This window comes from Zootoca vivipara, chromosome Z1, assembly GCF_965207765.1.
Source record: "Zootoca vivipara chromosome Z1, rZooViv2.hap1.1, whole genome shotgun sequence".
Lineage (NCBI taxonomy): Eukaryota > Metazoa > Chordata > Lepidosauria > Squamata > Lacertidae > Zootoca > Zootoca vivipara.
Genome location: NC_142583.1, coordinates 22,185,720 through 22,205,585, shown reverse-complemented (window position 1 = coordinate 22,205,585; position 19,866 = coordinate 22,185,720). Strand labels below are relative to the sequence as shown.

Genomic DNA, 19,866 nt, shown 5'->3' with positions numbered 1-19,866 from the left:
TGTATACAGCAATCTAGAAATGTTAATTGCAGGGCATATGCATTGTGGAAGTCAAATAGTGACAGTATGTGGGCTGAAGACATACTACGTGCTATTTTCAGCATCGTCTAACAAGACCAACATGTATAGGGTAACCATAAATCCACGCAATAGCAGCAGCCAGGGACTCCAAATTGAAATTGCAGCTCAACTAGCTTTTATTTATGGGTTGCATTCTTCATAAAAGTTCATGTGGTAATTTTGAGCGGAGGATAGAAGTGTGTTCATATTTATTATTCCAATTATCTCTGGGCCTTGCTGGTCCTTGTGCACAAAAATCTAGAACGATTTTTAAAGTTGCTTTTTTAAAAAAAGAACTTGCATGTTTGCTGCTTTGCCAGTGGAGACAGAGCCTGGCTTAGTTGCAAGATGGCACTTGTGCTTCCAGAAGCTTCCCTTCACACGGCAAGTGCAAACGCCTCGCTGCTGGTGTCCTGCTTACTCAGGCCACAACCAGACAGCAGGGCTCTGCATCTGGCAGTTGCTCTTCCGTAGATTCCCACCCCTCTCAAATAGGATGGTTGTGCCCTTGAAAATGTAGCTGGCAAAGTCTGTGGCCCACATCACCGATCCAGACCAAACTACAAATGTCGGTGGAAAGACCAATAATTTGCATTTTTATAAAAAATAATAATTAATTTACTATAAACAGCATGGTGCTGATAATGCCAAGGTCACAGGTTCGATTCCCACAGGGAAAGCTGCAAATTCCTGCAGTGGACTAGATGATCCTCAGGGCCCCTTCCAACTCTCCGATTCTGTGATCTAGAAAGGGAGAGCTGGATTAAGAAGGAAATACTGTGCTAGCAAGGCCACTTGATCCAGCCTTTGCTGAAACCAGATACACAACAGAAAGAAATAGGCGGAAGCCCAACTGCAACTAGAAATGGCGGAGATTGTAACAAAGTAACACCTTGTACTGTTACGCTGCAGTTCCACTTATTTCGTGGGCCAAACCTGCGCATCAAATAGCATAATGCAAAGCAATGGCGAACTGCCACCTCCACCTCCCCATGCCACGAAGGAGAAACCAGTCGCGGGCTACACAGTAGGGCGACTCCAAGCCACCGTCTCTTAATCTTTATCCTCCTGCAATGCGCAGATAATGGACAGCATCTCCCTTCCCTCTTAAAGCAAGAAGCGCCTGCTGTAAGAGCGGAACATGCACTCAGCGTGTAATCAAAAGCACTCCCCTTTCCATCCCTCTTCCTTTTCCGTTTCCACAGAGGTTGGATGGCCACCTGTCCTGTTTGACCGAGTTCCCTGCATTAAAAGGGGGTTGGACCGAATGACCCTCAGGGATCCCTTCCAACCTCTCTCATTCTAGCATTCTATGCCTAGAGCAGAGCCGACCTCCCTCGCCAATCCCGCCTTCTCTTTCTGATAAGTCAGGTGCCTTCTCCTCTCCACCAATCAGCGTCGCAGCCGGAAGAGGCGCTTGCCAGGAGTGGACGAATTCTCTTTCCCCCCCCCCCAAAAAAAATCTCTACCACGAGAAGCGTAGTTCTCATCCATTGCGCGCGCGCACCGGACCGTAAGTCTCGCGCGATCGGCTTTGCCCGCTCTCTATATAAACCCGCTGAAGGCGCGTTTTCCTCCTTTGCGCCCTTTCCGCTTCTGGGCTGGTTGGTCGGGGTGGCTTGACGCTGCTGGGCCTCCCGAGGTTGGAGGTAAGCATGGCCGCGTGCAAGGTGGAGCTGGCCTTGAAATGGGTCTTTTTTCACCGGGTTTCTCCCCCCCCCCGGAGCCCCTTAAACATTGCGCACCTCAAGCGTCCCGTGCTTGAGGTGGTCAACACAGGGGGGCAGAGGATTCCTCTCACTGAAACCCGGGGCAGGGCTGCCGCTCTCTGCTTCCGGATCCTGTCGTGAGAGACACGTGCTGGATGGAGCTCCTACTTGGCCCAGGAAGGGCCATTTCGGTGTGCATATTGACTGGCGCTGGATTGATGCCCGTGGCTTGGAGGGGTGGGTGTCAGGCTTCGCGTGATGAGTTCATCTACCCCAGGCATAGACAACCTTGGCTCTCCAGACGTTTTGGAACTACAACTCCCATAATCCCTAACCACTGGCCCTGTTAGCTAGGGATCATGGGAGTTGTAGTTCCAAAACCTGGAGAGCCAAGGTTGCCTATGCCTGATCTACCCAAAAATAGCCGCCTTGCACCCCCATAAGTTTCATGCGTTGGGCCCCAACTTCATTCAAGAAAGAGCATTTAATAAAAAAGTGTGTCGTTGATGTTGGAAAACGCCCTGGGGAGGCTGCGGACTCCCCATATCTCCAGAGCGTTCCCTGTGGCTCACACTCTGTCTTATCTCTTCCTTCTGAGAACTGTTGGAAGTTAATTTCGTTTCTGCGTAACTACGCTGTTGTGTACTGGTGTTCAGAGAGCACAGACGTACTGATGGATTCTCTGTATATAAGACTGTGAATAAAGTAGTAAACTACCAACAGTACTCGGAAGGAAGAGATAAGACAGACTTCCTTTCTCATGCTCTATCTCCGACACTCACATGATGTACACAAATCATAGTACCCCTTGCTGGAGCAGCTCGGGTTATAAAAATCCTAACAGTCGAATCCATGCATTCAGTCACCAGCCTAAATCGTAAAACTGTAGGGTTTGAGGGGACCCCCAAGGTTCATCTAGTCCAGTCCCCCTGCAATGCAGGAGTTCATAGCCTGTGAATACAGGCGAAAGACGATGAAACATATTAAAGGGCTAACTAGTATCCACGTTTGCATGGCTTGTCCTTCACTGCTCAGCAAGAGTTAATTTTGCAGTGCAAATAAGTTAAGAGTTGGATATGAAAGCCTGGCATGTCCCCTTGTATTTTATGTTTGGGCTGCATATGTACTGTGCTGTACTTTAAAAGCAAACTCAATGGGTTTTGAGTGTTGTGGTTTACCCCTTACAGAGTTATAATTCCCAGCAGCCCTTAAAAAGCTGCAGGACCCAAAATTATTTGAGGGAGGAAATGTGCTTTAAATGCACAGTGCACGCACAGCCTTATACCCTGCTTCCCCCCCTAAAAACGTCCAGAGTGGCCAGGTCTGCTTACATCTTCTGGAACTACATCAGGTACCTTCAGACAATTTCTCTGACCATTGAAAAAGAAGTACATTTATTTATTTTTTTGCAAATTTTGCTGCCATAAAATTATTTTGAGTTCTTTTTCCCCTCACAGAGAATCATGTCTTCTCTTTTACGTTTTAATAATAATAATAATAATACCGTGTTTCCCCTTTTTTAAGACACCGTCTTATAACTTTTTTCCCTCAAAAAAACACAGGGTGGCTTACTTTCAGTGGGATGTCTTATTTTTATTGCATCAGTATGGTACGGTACAGCAATCTACATTTATTCAATTAAAATTAAGTCATCTTCTTCTGGAGCATACAACAATCAACATTTATTCAATTATAGTTAAGTCGTCTTCTTCTGGAACATCATCATAACACTCCAAACCCGGAATTCCATCCTTCATTTCTTGCAATTCCAGTTCCTTTAGAACCATTGGCCCCAATCTTTCATGTTGAGCGATAGAGCTCTCAGTAAATGAGCACCTCTTATCCAGGTAACCTGCTCGGAGTGCATTGGCAACAACACTTTCAGTGATTTTATCCCATGAATTCTTCACCCAATTCACGACCTCTTGCAGGTTAGGTTTCACAAAGTTTCCACGCTGATTTCTTGTCATTCTATTTTCAATGTAGTCGTTGATTTCCATACGCAAATGGTCTTTGAATGGCTTGTTTATTGCAATATCAAGAGTCTGCAGATAGGCAGTCATTCCTGCAGGAATCATTATTTGATCTATTCTTCTCTCTGCAAGGAACTTCTTCATGTCTTTAGCGCGGTGAGTGCTGGCTGAATCCCAGACTAGCAGACCTCTTTGACCACCTCGCGTAACAAGTGGCAGCATTAAATCAAGCCACCTCCTTATAACTGCTTGTGTGCACCAGGCTTTTTCGGATTCCAGAACATAAATGCCAGAAACACGTTCAATCTTATCTTTCTTGCCCTTAGCGATGATAACAGGTGTGGCTTTCTTTCCATCCAGACGAATTGCCAAAATACAGGTAACTCGAGAACTTTCATGACCAGTGGAGGGAACGTAGATTGAGGAGGCACCCCTCTGTTCAATTGTTGTTTGGGCTCCTTGGCCCATAAACACTGCAGTTTCATCCATAGCAATCATGTTGCAAAGTTGGTATTTAGAAAAGTCGATGCCATCAACAAAGGACTTGAATGCAAGTGCTCGCTTAACAACTTCAGCATCTTCCAACCTAAACAGTGTTGTTGATTTTCTGAGAGACAGTTCATATCGCTGAAGGAAGCCATCCAGCCAGTGTTGTGATGCTTTGAATTCAGGGGATACTTCAAATTGTGATGCCATTGCTAGGGCAAATGCTTGAATATCAGCCCTGCGCACAACCAAAGCCTTTGCTCTCCTTTCAGCGATCCACTCACTGATCATGTCTTCCAGCTCAGGAACTGAAGGTTGCCGACCTGCACCACACTTACGCTTCTTAGCATTTCCTATGACCACCTGTAGACTGAGGTTATCGTATTCTGCCCGCCATTTTTGGACCATTCGGATATCCAAATTCTTCTCCTTGCAGAAAGCTGTAAGATTCTTGCCCTGGGAGTCCTCCACAATTCCTTTCTTGTACTCAACTGTATAGCTCCTTCTTTTTGCAGCCATATTGTCTGGGGGTTGTTTCTGGCTGGTTATGGGGGGATAGAGAAAAATGTTAAATGGCTGCTTTTAGGTGTCCAGAAATGGCTAAAAAGATTAAATTTTGGCACCTCAGGACAGGGGACTCAAGAGCATATTGCAATTTTAAGTTTGGCACAATTAAAGTGGATTAAAGAGCTGAGTTGTCCTAGTGCAACAAAACCACTTTGTTGTTTTTATTGGAACTTTGTGTTGTTTGGAAACTTGAAATCCACTGAGAACTGTGGGATGAACAAATTGTCAATGGAAAAACCTGCAAACACCCTCCACAAGCAAGTTGGAATGAATGCTTGCTCAATGAAGTCTGGATGATAAAGACTAAAAGCTTTGAGTTTGAATGCCAACAAACAGGTCATATGGAAAAGCCCTTGGTTGTTTTTTAAAATAAATGGAAGAGGGAGGGGAGGAGAGAAGCTTCCCTGTCCTCCTCCATAAAGATCTGTTTCCTCGGCAGATTTTTAAGGAATCACCCCTCCTTCAGCCACAAACACCAGTGGCTGGGCAGGGATAAGCAGGAGGAAATCTGCCTTCAGGCAAAGCTGCCTTGATAAACGCAAGGAGGGAGAGGGAAAAAAACTTCTCTGTCCTCCATAAGGATCGTTTCCTCGGCAGATTTTTAAGGAATCACCCCTCCTTCAGCCACAAACACCAGTGGCTGGGCAGGGATAAGCAGGAGGAAATCTGCCTTCAGGCAAAGCTGCCTTGATAAACGCAAGGAGGGAGAGGGAAAAAAACTTCTCTGTCCTCCATAAGGATCGTTTCCTCGGCAGATTTTTAAGGAATCACCCCTCCTTCAGCCACAAACACCAGTGGCTGGGCAGGGATAAGCAGGAGGAAATCTGCCTTCAGGCAAAGCTGCCTTGATAAACGCAAGGAGGGAGAGGGAAAAAAACTTCCCTGTCCTCCATAAGGATCGTTTCCTCGGCAGATTTTTAAGGAATCACCCCTCCTTCAGCCACAAACACCAGTGGCTGGGCAGGGATAAGCAGGAGGAAATCTGCCTTCAGGCAAAGCTGCCTTGATAAACGCAAGGAGGGAGAGGGAAAAAAACTTCTCTGTCCTCCATAAGGATCGTTTCCTCGGCAGATTTTTAAGGAATCACCCCTCCTTCAGCCACAAACACCAGTGGCTGGGCAGGGATAAGCAGGAGGAAATCTGCCTTCAGGCAAAGCTGCCTTGATAAACGCAAGGAGGGAGAGGGAAAAAAACTTCTCTGTCCTCCATAAGGATCGTTTCCTCGGCAGATTTTTAAGGAATCACCCCTCCTTCAGCCACAAACACCAGTGGCTGGGCAGGGATAAGCAGGAGGAAATCTGCCTTCAGGCAAAGCTGCCTTGATAAACGCAAGGAGGGAGAGGGAAAAAAACTTCCCTGTCCTCCATAAGGATCGTTTCCTCGGCAGATTTTTAAGGAATCACCCCTCCTTCAGCCACAAACACCAGTGGCTGGGCAGGGATAAGCAGGAGGAAATCTGCCTTCAGGCAAAGCTGCCTTGATAAACGCAAGGAGGGAGAGGGAAAAAAACTTCTCTGTCCTCCATAAGGATCGTTTCCTCGGCAGATTTTTAAGGAATCACCCCTCCTTCAGCCACAAACACCAGTGGCTGGGCAGGGATAAGCAGGAGGAAATCTGCCTTCAGGCAAAGCTGCCTTGATAAACGCAAGGAGGGAGAGGGAAAAAAACTTCCCTGTCCTCCATAAGGATCGTTTCCTCGGCAGATTTTTAAGGAATCACCCCTCCTTCAGCCACAAACACCAGTGGCTGGGCAGGGATAAGCAGGAGGAAATCTGCCTTCAGGCAAAGCTGCCTTGATAAACGCAAGGAGGGAGAGGGAAAAAAACTTCCCTGTCCTCCATAAGGATCGTTTCCTCGGCAGATTTTTAAGGAATCACCCCTCCTTCAGCCACAAATCAGCTGGGCAAGGAGGAGCAGGAGCAAAGCGATCCTTGGGGCAATGCTACCTTAAAAAAACGGGAGGAGGGAAAGAAGGAGAGAAGCTTCAAAAGCGCCAAGTTCTCAACAGGGGTTCCTTACAGTTTTTATCTCCTATATTTATCTCCTTGCACGCGACAGTGCTTCTCGCTCCTTCAGTCGTCTTTGTCGGCAAGTTTCCTCTGAGTCCCGGTGGCGGCAGGGCTCGGGCAAGAGGAGTCTTTTTTTTTTCCCCACCTCTCGCTCTCTGGCTCCCTGCACGCTAGAAGCAGGCTGCAGAACTCCGGCAAGAGGCGCCTTTTTCTCCCGCGCCTCTCGCTGGTTTGCTGCTCCCGGCAGGAACAGGAAGTGGCGTCTTTTTTTCCTCGCCTCTCCCTTTTGTTCTCCCCGCGAGTCAGGAGCAGGCGGGGCAGAACTCCGGCAAGAGGCGTCTCCCTCCCCCCCACGCCTCTACCGGTAGCTGCTTTGCTGGCGATGGGGACAATGGCGGCACTATGGCTTACTTTCAGGGTACGTCTTATTTCTCCTACTTCTAAAAAAACCCTGCCATGTCTTACTTTCTGACTACGTCTTAAAAAAGGGGAAACACGGTAATAATAATAATAATGATTTTTATTTACACCCTGCCCTTCCTGGTTCAGAAACCCAGGCTCAGGGTGGCTAACAAGAAATTTAAAACACTTAACATAAAAGCAGCATAAAATACAGTATAGAAGCATGAATAACAATAAAAATCAATTTGGGGGAAATCCATCCAATAAACATTAGATAGTCACCAGGATAGATAGTTTTGTTAATTCTATAAACATCCATCACACTGGACCACTAGAAATAATAAATATTCTTCGTTCATTCATTCCCAACCCTTCGCCCTAAGGTTCCAGGGCAGGTTACAGCATTAAAACACAGATTCCAATCATAAAAAATAGGGTGGGTCCTAAAAATATATTGTGTGAGGATATTGGGGAACAAGGAACCACCTGTGGCATCTTCCCACAATGTTCACTCTGCAGTATGAGTCTCTAGAACTTGAGGGTCAGGATAGTGCTCTGGAACTATAAAAACTGACAGAAAATGCTGCTTGAATGCTACAGGAATTTAAATTTAAAACACACCTGCCCAGAACCTTTTGTTTGCTAGCATTGGGAAGAAAGCAATAAATCTCGGTTGAATTAGTAGTATTCCCATGGTGCATCCCCCCTAATTTGGTCTTCAAACAGTGACATGATGAAAAACCAGTGTTGCAATTCTTCAGATTAGTGGGTTTTTGATACATGTTATGACAAAATTTGCCACAGTTGCCTTGGCTTATAAGGTTGAATCCATTGGAAACATATTTGCTGCTAGTTTTGTGTTCTTCGAAAGCCATAGTAACAAAAGTAGCCAGTTAACTAATTCTTCTGTTGCAGGTATGTTCCAGTAAAAGCAAAACCCTTGTCATCTTACCCGCAAGGCCTTCCACAAAGTGTTCTGTAACTGGAAGCAATATTCCTTTAGGTAGAAGGTAAGAATTGATGACAATCCTTTCTTTAGAACATCATTTGAAACCGTCTCTTCACCTCAGAGCTTGCCATGAGCCCCTTACATTAGCTTTTCATCCTATTTTGCATCCATCCCAAGTGCCTTACTTAAAACTCAGTGACCTTGCCCCAGTTTACTTTTTGTCCTCATTTCCCATTACAGCATTGCCTGTGATTCTTTCCCCTCCAGTGCTGTCTTACAAAGCCCTCTTCTAAACAATTCTACCTATGTTTCCTTGCTATCCTTGATGTCTATGACTTCTCCAAGGATGCCTGCATGATGTTACTATTTTTCTTCAAATCCTTTCTCAGTACCACCCATTTTCCCAAGAAGTCATTGGTCCCTAACCCCTCGCTGCATATTATTGCATATGCATGTATGCATCTCTCGCCTCTCAAAATACTGCAGCAACCTGTTGTTCGCACAGTTCTCTTTATTAAGTGTCATGTACGTAATTTGATGGTGCTAAATCAGGCATCCCCAAACTGTGGCCTTCCAGATGTTTTGGCCTACAACCCCCATGATCCCTAGCTAACAGGACCAGTGGTCAGGGAAGATGGGAATTGTAGTCCAAAACATCTGGAGGGCCAAATTTGGGGCTGCCTGCGCTAGATAATCATTGCTTGAGACTACTTGCTTATGGCCAGTATCTTGTACCAGTGTTGCACAAAATGCTAAGTAAGATAAGGGACAGCTTTGTTCCTGTGTAGGAGATGCAGGGTAAGAACATGGGCTGATTAATAAAATATGAAGAACCAGTGCTAGATTTGTGAGTAGGAAGGATTTAAAGCAAAAGGCCTAATACAGCAACTGATGAATCTGAAAAGCATTGGGCTTATATGGTTCAGTCTGTTTCTTGATTTGGCATGCATGTTTGCAAATCAGTGGATTTAGTAGTTGCCAAGTTATAAACATCAATGTGTGAACTAAGTATTTGGATTCAAAGTCTTTGCAGGCACTAGATTCCCCCCTTTTTAGCTTTGCCCTCTTAAGGCTGGTGGTGCTTTAAGTGGCCAACACAAAGGGGTATAGTAATTCTCTCTTAAACCCAGAGGCGAGAATGCAACTTTCTTCTGGATCCTGTCGGGAGGAACAAACATAAGAAAATACTTGTTAAATGTCTGCTGCGATACAATGATATATCTTGCTCTAGAATTGCTGTGACTGATGTCATTGGCATTTTAAACATCGGCCCATGGATTTTTTACTTTCTTGAGAGTTAGGTACATGTAAAACTTTTTAGGAGGTAAAAGTTACGGTGGATATATTCTTTTAGCAGATGCCTGGACGGTTATCCAGAGCTTTGAGCATCACTGACAACTAGGAAGACCAAGCATCTGGGTGAGTAGTATGAACAGCTGCAGATGAATGGAGATGATTCTGTAGAAACTGCAGGTGTGGCAAGGGAATATTCATTCATCTGGCTGACATTTCATTGCCAAGTGAAGAAGAGGCACAATGCAGTGGCCTGCAAGAACAATGATTTCTGTTTGTGCAGTGGAACTTTCCCCTCCCCGTGCATGCCCCACACCTAGAGAAATTTTGAAACCATGTGAGAAAACAAAAAATATTGGGGGGGGAGATTGAAAAATCCGCCCACCCCTATCACCCTTTACAAATCAAAAGTTACTTTGTTACTTGAGAAACAAAGTTTTACTTTACAGTGGTACCTCTGGTTATGAACTTGATTCTTTCCGGAGGTCCGTTCTTAACCTGAAACCGTTCTTAACCTGAGGTACCACTTTAGCTTACAAGTCGAACTACAATAGAGGCCTTTGATCAATTTCAGATTCTTTGTGTTCCTCTGTACTTTCTCCTACTAGAGGACAGAAAACGACCCACCAACCTTGCTAACAAGGGGAAGCCCACAAAAAAGGCACTGCATCTTCCTTTTGTGTTAATGGCAGTGCCTCCTGGAGGCCAAAATGCATTTTGCTCTTGTCCTCCGTGTACAAGAAATGCAATAATCTGATAGTGGAAATAGTCTTACATAAGAGCCTTCCTGTTACATAGTTTTTGGAAATCATGTCTTAACATTTTAATAATCCTAAAAGAAAAAAATTCATGATTTAAAAGCTTTCACTGGGGAAAGGGGTTTTTTTGGGAAAAGAGAAAGACAGCACCCAACCTGTTTTTCCCCAGGCCTTCACTTCTCTACTTGCACCCTCCCCATAGCTACTACAGATGGTGAGTGGAAGGGGGCAATTCAAAACACATTTATGGTAGAAGAGAGGGAGGAGGAATTTTTGTGAAACCAAAAGTCTTTGCACTGATGGGATAAGTGCAATGAACACAACCCATAAATCCGAACAACATGTTATTACTGCAAGCATGTTTGTGCTCATGGGTGTGATGAGACTAAAAACTTTTTTCTAGTTAAGTGGCTTTTATTGCCCAGTGATTTTTAGTGAAATCTTATTTTAGGCACCAAGTATGAATAGCTTTAGTTAGGATTGGTGGGAGTGAAGATAATGAGAGCCTGTAGCAATTGCAAATGATCACTAGACTTGTTTTGTAAAGCTAAATATGTGCAAGTCTTTAGTCCAAATGAGATATTTATGGCAAATATGGGGTCCCATATCTCCTCCTCTGCCTGTGATGTCTAGCTAACATTCTACGGAGTGACTGTTGACTGGTTTAATAGATGAGATAGCTGGTGTGGTATAGTATTTAATTTTTAACATGATAATTTCTCTGTTAAGTGCCTTCACCGAGTTGCCATAATACAATGGTTTTTAACTGGTGATCTTTGACTCCCTGGGGGAATATTGAGGAATTGTTGAGGAATATTCAAGGGTACCACGGCTGTCCTTCCTTCCTTTCCCTCCTTGGAGTTGTCCTTCTCTTCATTCTTGTTGTCACCTTCCCCTTCTCCTTGGTGAAATCACACAAGTTCACACAAGGGTTGGCTGGGTTTTGTAGAACTGGAGCAATTCCTGTGCAAAGGTACTGCTGCTGGTTGCCCTCAATTCCTTCACTGTGTCCCTTTGCCCACCCCAGCCCCCTCAGGAGACTCATCCCTTTGTTGCGCCAAAGACCTTTGACACTGCTTTCCTCCTCCCCTCTCCATTTCTGTCTGTCTCTGTCTCCATGTATGTGCCCCATTCCCCATCACACCTTCCCCCTATAAATAAATAAAAATGGATAACAATTTTTAAAAAATCTGTAAAATCAAGGCAGGTGTCAACACTGATGACATTTGCTTATGCCTGTAAGTATAGCCAACTGATGTCTGTTTTATCCTAACATTTCCTGCTATGCTGCTTTTTCTGCTTCCAGAGTTTCTTGCACCCCGGTCCCATGCTTAAATTAAAACACAGCAATATGGAAAGATTCTTTAGTTTGGCAAGCACTAGTAAAAAGCGAGAACTTGTTGAGTATGACAAAGAAGAAGTTGATGAAGAAAGGAGCTGCAAATACAGAAAACAAGATGAAAGCTATTTTGGTTTCATTAGTGTGAACAATGAAGAGCACCCACAGTGTGTTTTGTTTTTGAAAATGCTCCCTATTGAATGCATGTTGCCTTGCAAAATGAAACGCCACTTAGAAAGTGTTTATAAGAATGATGTGGGTAAACTAATGGAATATTTCTCTAGAAAACTAAGTCAGGTGAAAGAATCGGTATTTAATAAACAGGTTACCAGACTTGAGTAAAGCTCTTTTAGCATCCTATAAAGTAACCTACCGGGTCGCAAAATGTAAGAAACCCATACAATAGCAGAATAACACTATTGATATGGTGTCTACTGTGGTTGGAGTATCCTCCGACAATGCAATCAGCTGCCAAATTCAAGATTTAGGAGAGGGTCTTAATGAGCAGCTTTTAGAGAAAAAATGAGGAGGAAGGACTTTGGTTTGCAGTTCAATGTGTCCACTGATAGTAATCGAGATGTTCATCTAATCTGCTATGTGCAATTTGATGATGATCTAAATGAAATGGTGGAAGATTTTTTTTGTAAGGACATAAATGTAGGAGTAACAGACAAAGATTTGTTTGGAATTGTGGACAACTTCATGGCAGTAAATAAAATAGACTGGGTTCATTGTGTCGATGGTGCTCATTCAGTGGCAGGCTGTTACAGTGGCCTAAAAGCACTCATTCTCAGCAGAGCCCCTGATGCAGTTTATACACATCATACTACCCATAAGGGAAGCACTTGTTTCTCAGCATTTGGGTGCCGATTTGAACAAAGTCCTGCGAACAGTGCTAAATGTGATTAACTTCAACCAAACTCAACCTCAGAAAGCTAGATTTGTCAATAAAATGTGTTGAGATGGGCATATGGCTCTTCTATTTTACAGTCGTACATTTCCTCGAGAGAGCCATCAAGGTAAAAACTCTTGTTTTTGAACTTAGTCAAGAACTCCATTCTTACCTTGACCAAGAAAACCATGCCAGTGCTAAATGTTTTCTGGGTGCGTACTTCTTGCTAAAAGTTGCCTCTATCTGATATTTTCAAAAAGCTGAACTTGTTCAGTAAGTCTTCACAAGGGAGTGAAACTCTTGCTTAGACTCACTTGTAAAGTTTCAGCCTTTGAAAATACAGTGGAACCTCGGTTTATGAACACCTCGGTTTATGAATTTTCGGTTTATGAACGCCGCGGACCCATTTGGAATGGATTAATTCACTTTCCATTACTTTTAATGGGAAAGTTCGCTTCAGTTTATGAATGCTTCAGTTTATGAACAGACTTCCGGAACCAATTACACCCATGTTTCAGTTTATGAACGCTTCAGTTTAAGTACTCTGCGGACCCGTCTGGAACGGATTAATCCACTTTCCATTACTTTCAATGGAAAAGTTCGCTTCAGTTTATGAACGGTTACTCCGCGGACCGTCTGGAACGGATTAATCCACTTTCCATTACTTTCAATGGGAAAGTTCGCTTCAGTTTATGAACGCTTCAGTTTATGAACAGACTTCCGGAACCAATTGTGTTCATAAACCGAGGTACCACTGTAAGCTGCTTCTTTGGAAGAGAAAAACTGATGAAGGAGGAGAAATGGACTGCTTCCCAGTTCTACAGCAAGAGAGATACTATTTCACTAATTAGTGGACATTTAGCTCATCTTCAGTGCCCATTTTGATAAGTACTTTTTAAAAATGGTGACTGGTTTCAATGGATTCAAGATCCCTTTGGTACTGATCCTCCTTCATATTTAATACTGTAGAAGAGGCGGAACTGATACAACTTTCATCAGACCCTTCACTAAAAGCAAAGCTTATAGACACACCAGTGCAAAAAAAATGGACTTCAGCAAAACACGAGTTCCCACCATTGAGTAACAGAGCACTGAAGATACTGATTAATTTTGCAACATCCCATCTATGTGAGTCTGGCTGTCATAAAAAGCCAATACAGCTCAGGATTTGATGTGGAGAAAGGAATGAGGGTAGCAGTAACTAAATTGGTGCCAATATTTGAAAAGCTGTGCAACAATAAGCAAACTCAGGTTTCTTGCTAATAAAAAAGACTGACATTTCATGCGCCTTATGTTTTTACTGAACCTTTTTCTTAATTAAAAATGAAGAAGACTAAATGGTTTATTGTATTATATCAGTGTTTCAAAATGCACCTTTGTATCTTTTTCCCATTGGTATATTCAGATTCTCTTAAATAATTTTTTAATTTAAATTTGTTTTCAGTGTTCCCCAGCTTACAAAAATAATATTTAGCAGGGCAATGAAAGACTCATGATTTTTAAAAAGCTTTTTCAAAGCTCTACTGCCTAAATGTTAAGCCTTAAAAATGATAGCTAAAACCGCTAAATGATGAAACAACACATGTTTTAACCAGGTACAGGGGAATCTCCACTTGCACACAATCTACATGTGTGTTCCTGTGTGCACACATTTTGAAAAGGGGTGGGGGGTGGAATGGAGTTGAGACACAATGGGGGAATATTTTGATAGTTTCAGGCGAAAAGTTCAGTGACTATTTCTAATGATGCCATAAGTAATGTAAGGGAGAGCTGCAAGAGATATTGGGAGTATTTATTATGCTTTGCTCATTGGTGAGTTCGTTCCAATACATTCTTTTTCTCTCTACTATACCATATTGATCTTTTCAAGGTAAACTAGTAACTAATTGCCAGCCCTAAGTATTTGCCATTTTGATAAAGATTACATCCAAGCACAGTCAGTTTAGCTCTAAACAAGAGTGGTGTAGATCTTGAAGATACAAACATGCAGTGCTTGAACTTTAATTGAAAGCCAATTTATTAGTTTAATGTCATTTCCTCCCACTTGGCAGTGTCCAACAATATAAACTCCACATAAAGCCAACTTCAAATACAGCCAAAAATGCCTAGTTAAGAATGGTGTTTCTTCCTAAAGGCTAAAAGATAGTGTGAAATACTGAATAAAGAACATCCCACAGTCTCTTTTTTGGTGGGGGGAAGCATGACAGAAAGGTCACTGCACCTTACCGGTATACATGCTGCCTTTGCTTAAGGGGGGGAAAACCCTCTCTTGCTTTATCTAGGAAGCTGGGGAACTACAAATGCAATCAGACATTGATATACAGCAGAGGTGGCCAACTCCCAAGAGACTGCAATCTACTCGCAGCTACTTGTTGGACATGCCTGGTATATAGCATTAAATTGCTTTGGTGCTGGAAAACGTGGCTTGATCTCATGTGCACCCTCTGCTACAAAGATATTGAAAGCGTTTGCTTCACTTAGCTACAGTGGGCCACTGTCCAAAAACAGATGAACACTGGATGTTACGTAATGATTTGTCCAAGCAAGCTAACTTCCAGCTGGTTTGTGATCCTGGCACATTTGGATAAACCATAAAACGTGCTGTATTTCCTGGTTACATGTTGACTTGCCAGAAGCAGATGCTTCTAAAATTAGAGCAGGTTTATACACACAATGCCAAACTGGTTTGGTGTTGCATCTGACCCCACCTCATCCTCTATAAAAGGCTAGAGATCCAAGTCATTATCTTCATTTTTTCCATTTGTGGTCGGGATGAAAACGGTAGAAAAAGGCATGGCAAAAAGCTTTTGTTGAAGTATTAACAGTGGTTGTCTCCAGATGCAAAATTAAGCCGCATTATTTGACAGTACACAAAGAAGTTCTAATATTCTGATTTGTGGAACCTTGATGAGAAGCAGCCAAAACTTTACAAGACAGACTATCTCACCAATGAATTTTGGTATCAAAAGGTGTGGCACATAGAAAAGTTAACACATCAGCTCAGGACCTCCCAGCAAATTGCTTTTATATACCGTAGTCGTCCTTACTCAATTTGTTGGAACCTTCTCAAACCTCAAATAAGTGCACTTCATTCTACATTTGGCATTTCTGTTTAACTACGTTTTACTTTAACTGCCTTGATTAAAGGTTGTCATTGTGGCTAGTCTTTCGGTACCCATTTCCATTTGAATAAGCTTTTAATGTGGGGAAAAAAGGAGTGGGGCAGTGGAATCCACTTGAATTCACTCAAGAAATAAGCTGACAGCCGGTGTAGCACTTTATGCACTAGTATAACATTTAGCGATATTTAAGGAATTCAGTTTTGCAAATTCCAATAGAAATTGACCTGTTGCACACCTCATAGGCTTAATGTGTGAATTGGAGCATAGCTGTGCTATCAGATTTTGAATTCTGAATGTTGCAGCACAACCATACACGTAAACTGCTTAGAGGTTTTAAGTGGTGTATAATTTAGGTTAAATAATCAATTGCATCAAAATTCTCCAGGTCATTTATCTTGCTGTGTAATGAGAATAAAACATGGTAACCGTTTTCAGACACTCTTAAATGGAGAATTAAACTGATGGCAAACAAGTGGTATGAGAGGGGAAACCTGTAATAGATTGCTGTTTGCTATAGCATTTTCACTTGCAATTTTGCACAAACACAAACACCTGCCGCAGAAAGTCCCTTGTCAATGTCACATGACTACCTTAGATTTCTTCTTCTTTGGCAATTACTCCTAGCCAAGTAAGATTGTCTTCCATAAACACAGTTTTAACATAAAAAAAATTCCTTCAGTAGCACCTTAAAGACCAACTAAGTTTTTATTTTGGTATGAGCTTTCGTGTGCATGCACACTTCTTCAGATACACTGAAGAAGTTTTAACAATGAGTCCGTAACTGACTGTGGAGGTCACTTAAGAAGGACTAGGCTGACAGGTGTCATTGGCAATTTAACCTTAAGTTTGATGGACTTTTTATTTTTAAGGATGTGGATTTTTAAAGGGGTGACTACCCCCCCATTTTTTCAATGAAGGGTTCTACTAAAGGGGAGAGGGGCTTCCTCTGATGGTGGGCACACCGGGGATAAAACAAAAACAATGGAATAAACACAGCATAGTCTACTACTATTCTTTCCACACACACGTGCCCACCCTATGGCACTCGATTGCTTCATATCTATCCATTTCCTCTCCCCCTCTAACAGGTATTGGGTCCTAAACTGTTTGCAGAGGGCCACATGGAAGTATTCCAGAATTGTAGAGTTGGAAGAGACCCGGGGAGGGGGGGGATCTAGTTCACACTGCAGTGCAGGAATCTCAACTAAAGCAACAATGACAGATGACCATCCAACCTCTGCTTAACCTCCAGTGAAAGAGAGTGCACAGCTTCCTTGAAGGAGTCTGTTCCATTGTCTTAACACAGGCACCCCCAAACTTTGGCCCTCCAGATATTTTGGACTACAATTCCCGTCTTCCCTGACCACTGGTCCTGTTAGCTAGGGATCATGGGAGTTGTAGGCCAAAACATCTGGAGGGCCACAGTTTGGGGGAGCCTGGTCTAACAGCTCTTACTGTCAGAAAGTTCTTCCTGATGTTTAGTTGGGACTGACCTTTCTTGTAACTTGAAGCCATTGGTTCGAGTCCTTCCCTCCGGATCAAGAGAAAACGAGATTGCTCCATCTTCCATGTGACAGCCCTTGAGATATTTGAAGATGGCTACCTCAGTCTCCTCTTTCTCAGGCTAAAACATACATAGGTCAGAAGGTATAGCTAGGGAACACTGGTGACTTGTTCAATGTCAGTATTTTCACTGCCACTATTGCAGAGGGTCACATGATCGGATGTTTCCATTCCTTATCACTGTTTGGGTATAAGTGGAAGTCATGCTGACGAACTTCCATTCTTTGTTCTCTCTCTCCACATAGATCGGTTCTGGGCCCAGGATCGTGATTTATGGCCAGAAGCAAGGAATGTGGCTCAAGTCCAGCTGCTAATGGGGTCTGTTTTTCTGCCCAGCTCGTTTGCTGATTAGGCGAAGAGGGGTGAATTGCCGGTTGTACATCTCTGCTGCTGCTGTGTGCATCATTTCCTGGCTAAAGGAGAAAGCTGGAAATGGCCGGAGCGCAGAGCAGGAACGAGGCTTTTGGATTCTCCCGCTTAGATGCCATGAATTATGCAACGCGGAGCTTACGTATGAAGAGTGTGTGAGGAGTATCAGAGCTGCTAAAGGGTTAAGCCCTCTGCTGTGACGTCTAGCCGCTGGGGAAAGAGGAGGGAGGAGTACATACGGGGATCTGTCTTTGTTCTCTGTATACTGCTGTTGGTTTCGTTTTTCAACCGGGGCAGCCATAGAATGCTGGGAATGTGATTTATGCTTGTAAATAAAGACTTTAGCTTAGAAGAAGAAGCAGCTGTCTTGTTCTGATTTACTAGTGTGCTTGCTCCTGCATGTCTACACAGCTTCATGCTGCGAAGGAGAGAGAAGCTGCATTGCTTTGCCAACACAGACAGAGTGGTGCAGATCAAAAAGAAGCGCACTGGACTTTTGTAAGGATTTGGCAAAACCTTAATGAGGCAATTAAACCTCATTAAATCATCATAGGTTATGGAGAAGTTCACCCTTGAGAGTGAGGGGTGATCTCAGCACCATGTGGGCTGCAAGGAGCACACACAAGCCAGTTTAGAGAGACCTGTGCTTGCAATCAGCAAGGAGCAGATGAACTCACTGGTGAAGAAGCTGCAGGATGCCATTGTTTCCTGCCCCGGAGGAGGCTACGCAGCAGCTACATCTGAGTGAGTACGCTGGAAGCTAGCCCCGGGGTGTGTGGAAGATGGCGGAGCAACCCCAGGAGTCCTTTGTCGTCCCGTTCCAAAGGCTGAATGGAGACAATTATGAGGAGTGGAGTGAAAGAACAAGATTATGGCTACTGGGGAGGGATCTTTGGACTTGTGTGTCGACCCCCCCAGTGCCTGCTGCTGATAACTCAGCTGGAGAACGTGAGAGGTTTGCGGCGGAAGTTAGAAAGGATAATAAAGCCCTATGTGCCATAGTGATGAGCTGCGATGATACACAGCTGCCCTATGTCCAAGGAGCTGAAAACGCTCAGGAGGCGTGGCAGAATTTGGTCAGAGTCCACCAAAGGCAGACGGCTAGGGCGAAGCTGCATGCCATGCGCCATCTTTTTGAGTTGAGGCTGCAGGCAGGACAGCCTGTGAAATCACATATAGCCAATGTGATTGCCGCATTCCACAGGCTAAGGCAGCAGCAGTTTGAGTTCCGAGAGCAAGAAATGGTCTACATTTTGATTTCAAGTTTGGGGAACGCTTTTGAGCATCTCTGCCTGATGTTTGAAGCAATGCCCCCTGCTGATCTGACGATGCAGTACGTCTCAGAGAGACTTGCAGATGAGGAGGAAAGATGGCTAAGAGAAGCAGCGTCTAAGGGGGGCTGTGCACGCAAGGAGTCCAGTGGGGGGGCAGGCAACGGCCCTGAAGAAGCCACTGTTAAGGCATATGCACCCCGGCTCTGTTATCGCTGCAACCGGCCAGGGCACGTGGCGAAATTCTGCACAGCTCCAGAAGCTGCCAGGGTCACCCAGCCAGGTTACCATGGGAACCAGCCCAGAGGTGGTAGCCGAGGAGGAGGCCAGCAGCGACGTGGCCGAGGTCGTGGGAAACCTGCTGATAAGGTTACCAGCAAATATCTTTCGGCTGCTATGGCAACAGTAAGGAGGAAAGAAGTAAACAGCCTACAATTCATCATTGATAGTGGAGCGTCGCATCACATGATGCCACCTTGTGGTGAAGTGCGAGATTGCACGCCACTTGAAGAGCAAAAAAGCCTCAATTTAGCTGATGGTTCTATAGGAACAATAGCAACCTCTGGTGTTTTCTATATGCAATGTTTGGACACTGATCTTGATGTTTATGTGTTGCCAGGCATGAAAAGCTGTCTTTTAAGTGTGTCTGCTTTAATGCGTGATGGCTTTAAAGTTTCTTTTGATGATGATTTTTGTACTATTTCCAGAAAGAGTGATGGGGTGCATTTGGTTAGTGTTGCTGTTGGTTCAGATGGGCTGTTTGTCCTGGATGGGAGGGAGCAAGCAGGTGGGAGTAGCACTGGTGAAGTGCAAGCAAAGTGCGCTAATGCCCCTAATACCCCAATTCATTCAGATTGTGAGCATCTTTGGCACCAATGATTTGCTCATCTTAATTTTAAGTATGTGGGGAAGGCACCTGAGTGTACAGAAGGGTGCAAGTTCAAATCCTGAAATAGGTTTCTCGATTGCAGGGCATGTAAGAAAGCAAAAACCAAGACTTGTTCTTATCATAGGTCTGAAAGGAGGAGCACACAGCCATTTGAGCTGGTCCATATGGACCTTACTGGGCCTATGGCTACACCAAGCCTAGGTGGTGCCAGATTT

The 19,866-nt window shown here is 43.9% G+C and overlaps 1 long non-coding RNA gene and 2 other non-coding genes across 3 annotated transcripts; all 3 read left to right on the top strand.

Annotated features, from left to right (window-relative positions):
- The first annotated feature begins 1,651 nt into the window (after positions 1 to 1,651).
- LOC148687302 (uncharacterized) lies at positions 1,652 to 17,849 on the top strand. The gene is made up of 4 exons (XR_015947401.1): positions 1,652 to 1,709; positions 8,122 to 8,216; positions 9,510 to 9,574; positions 17,368 to 17,849. It is a non-coding gene; the product is annotated as an uncharacterized LOC148687302 (long non-coding RNA).
- Positions 1,798 to 1,919, top strand: LOC118084606 (small nucleolar RNA SNORA26). The gene has a single exon (XR_004692528.3). It is a non-coding gene; the product is annotated as a small nucleolar RNA SNORA26 (small nucleolar RNA).
- Positions 9,214 to 9,331, top strand: LOC118084605 (small nucleolar RNA SNORA26). The gene has a single exon (XR_004692527.3). It is a non-coding gene; the product is annotated as a small nucleolar RNA SNORA26 (small nucleolar RNA).
- Positions 17,850 to 19,866: the final 2,017 nt, after the last annotated feature.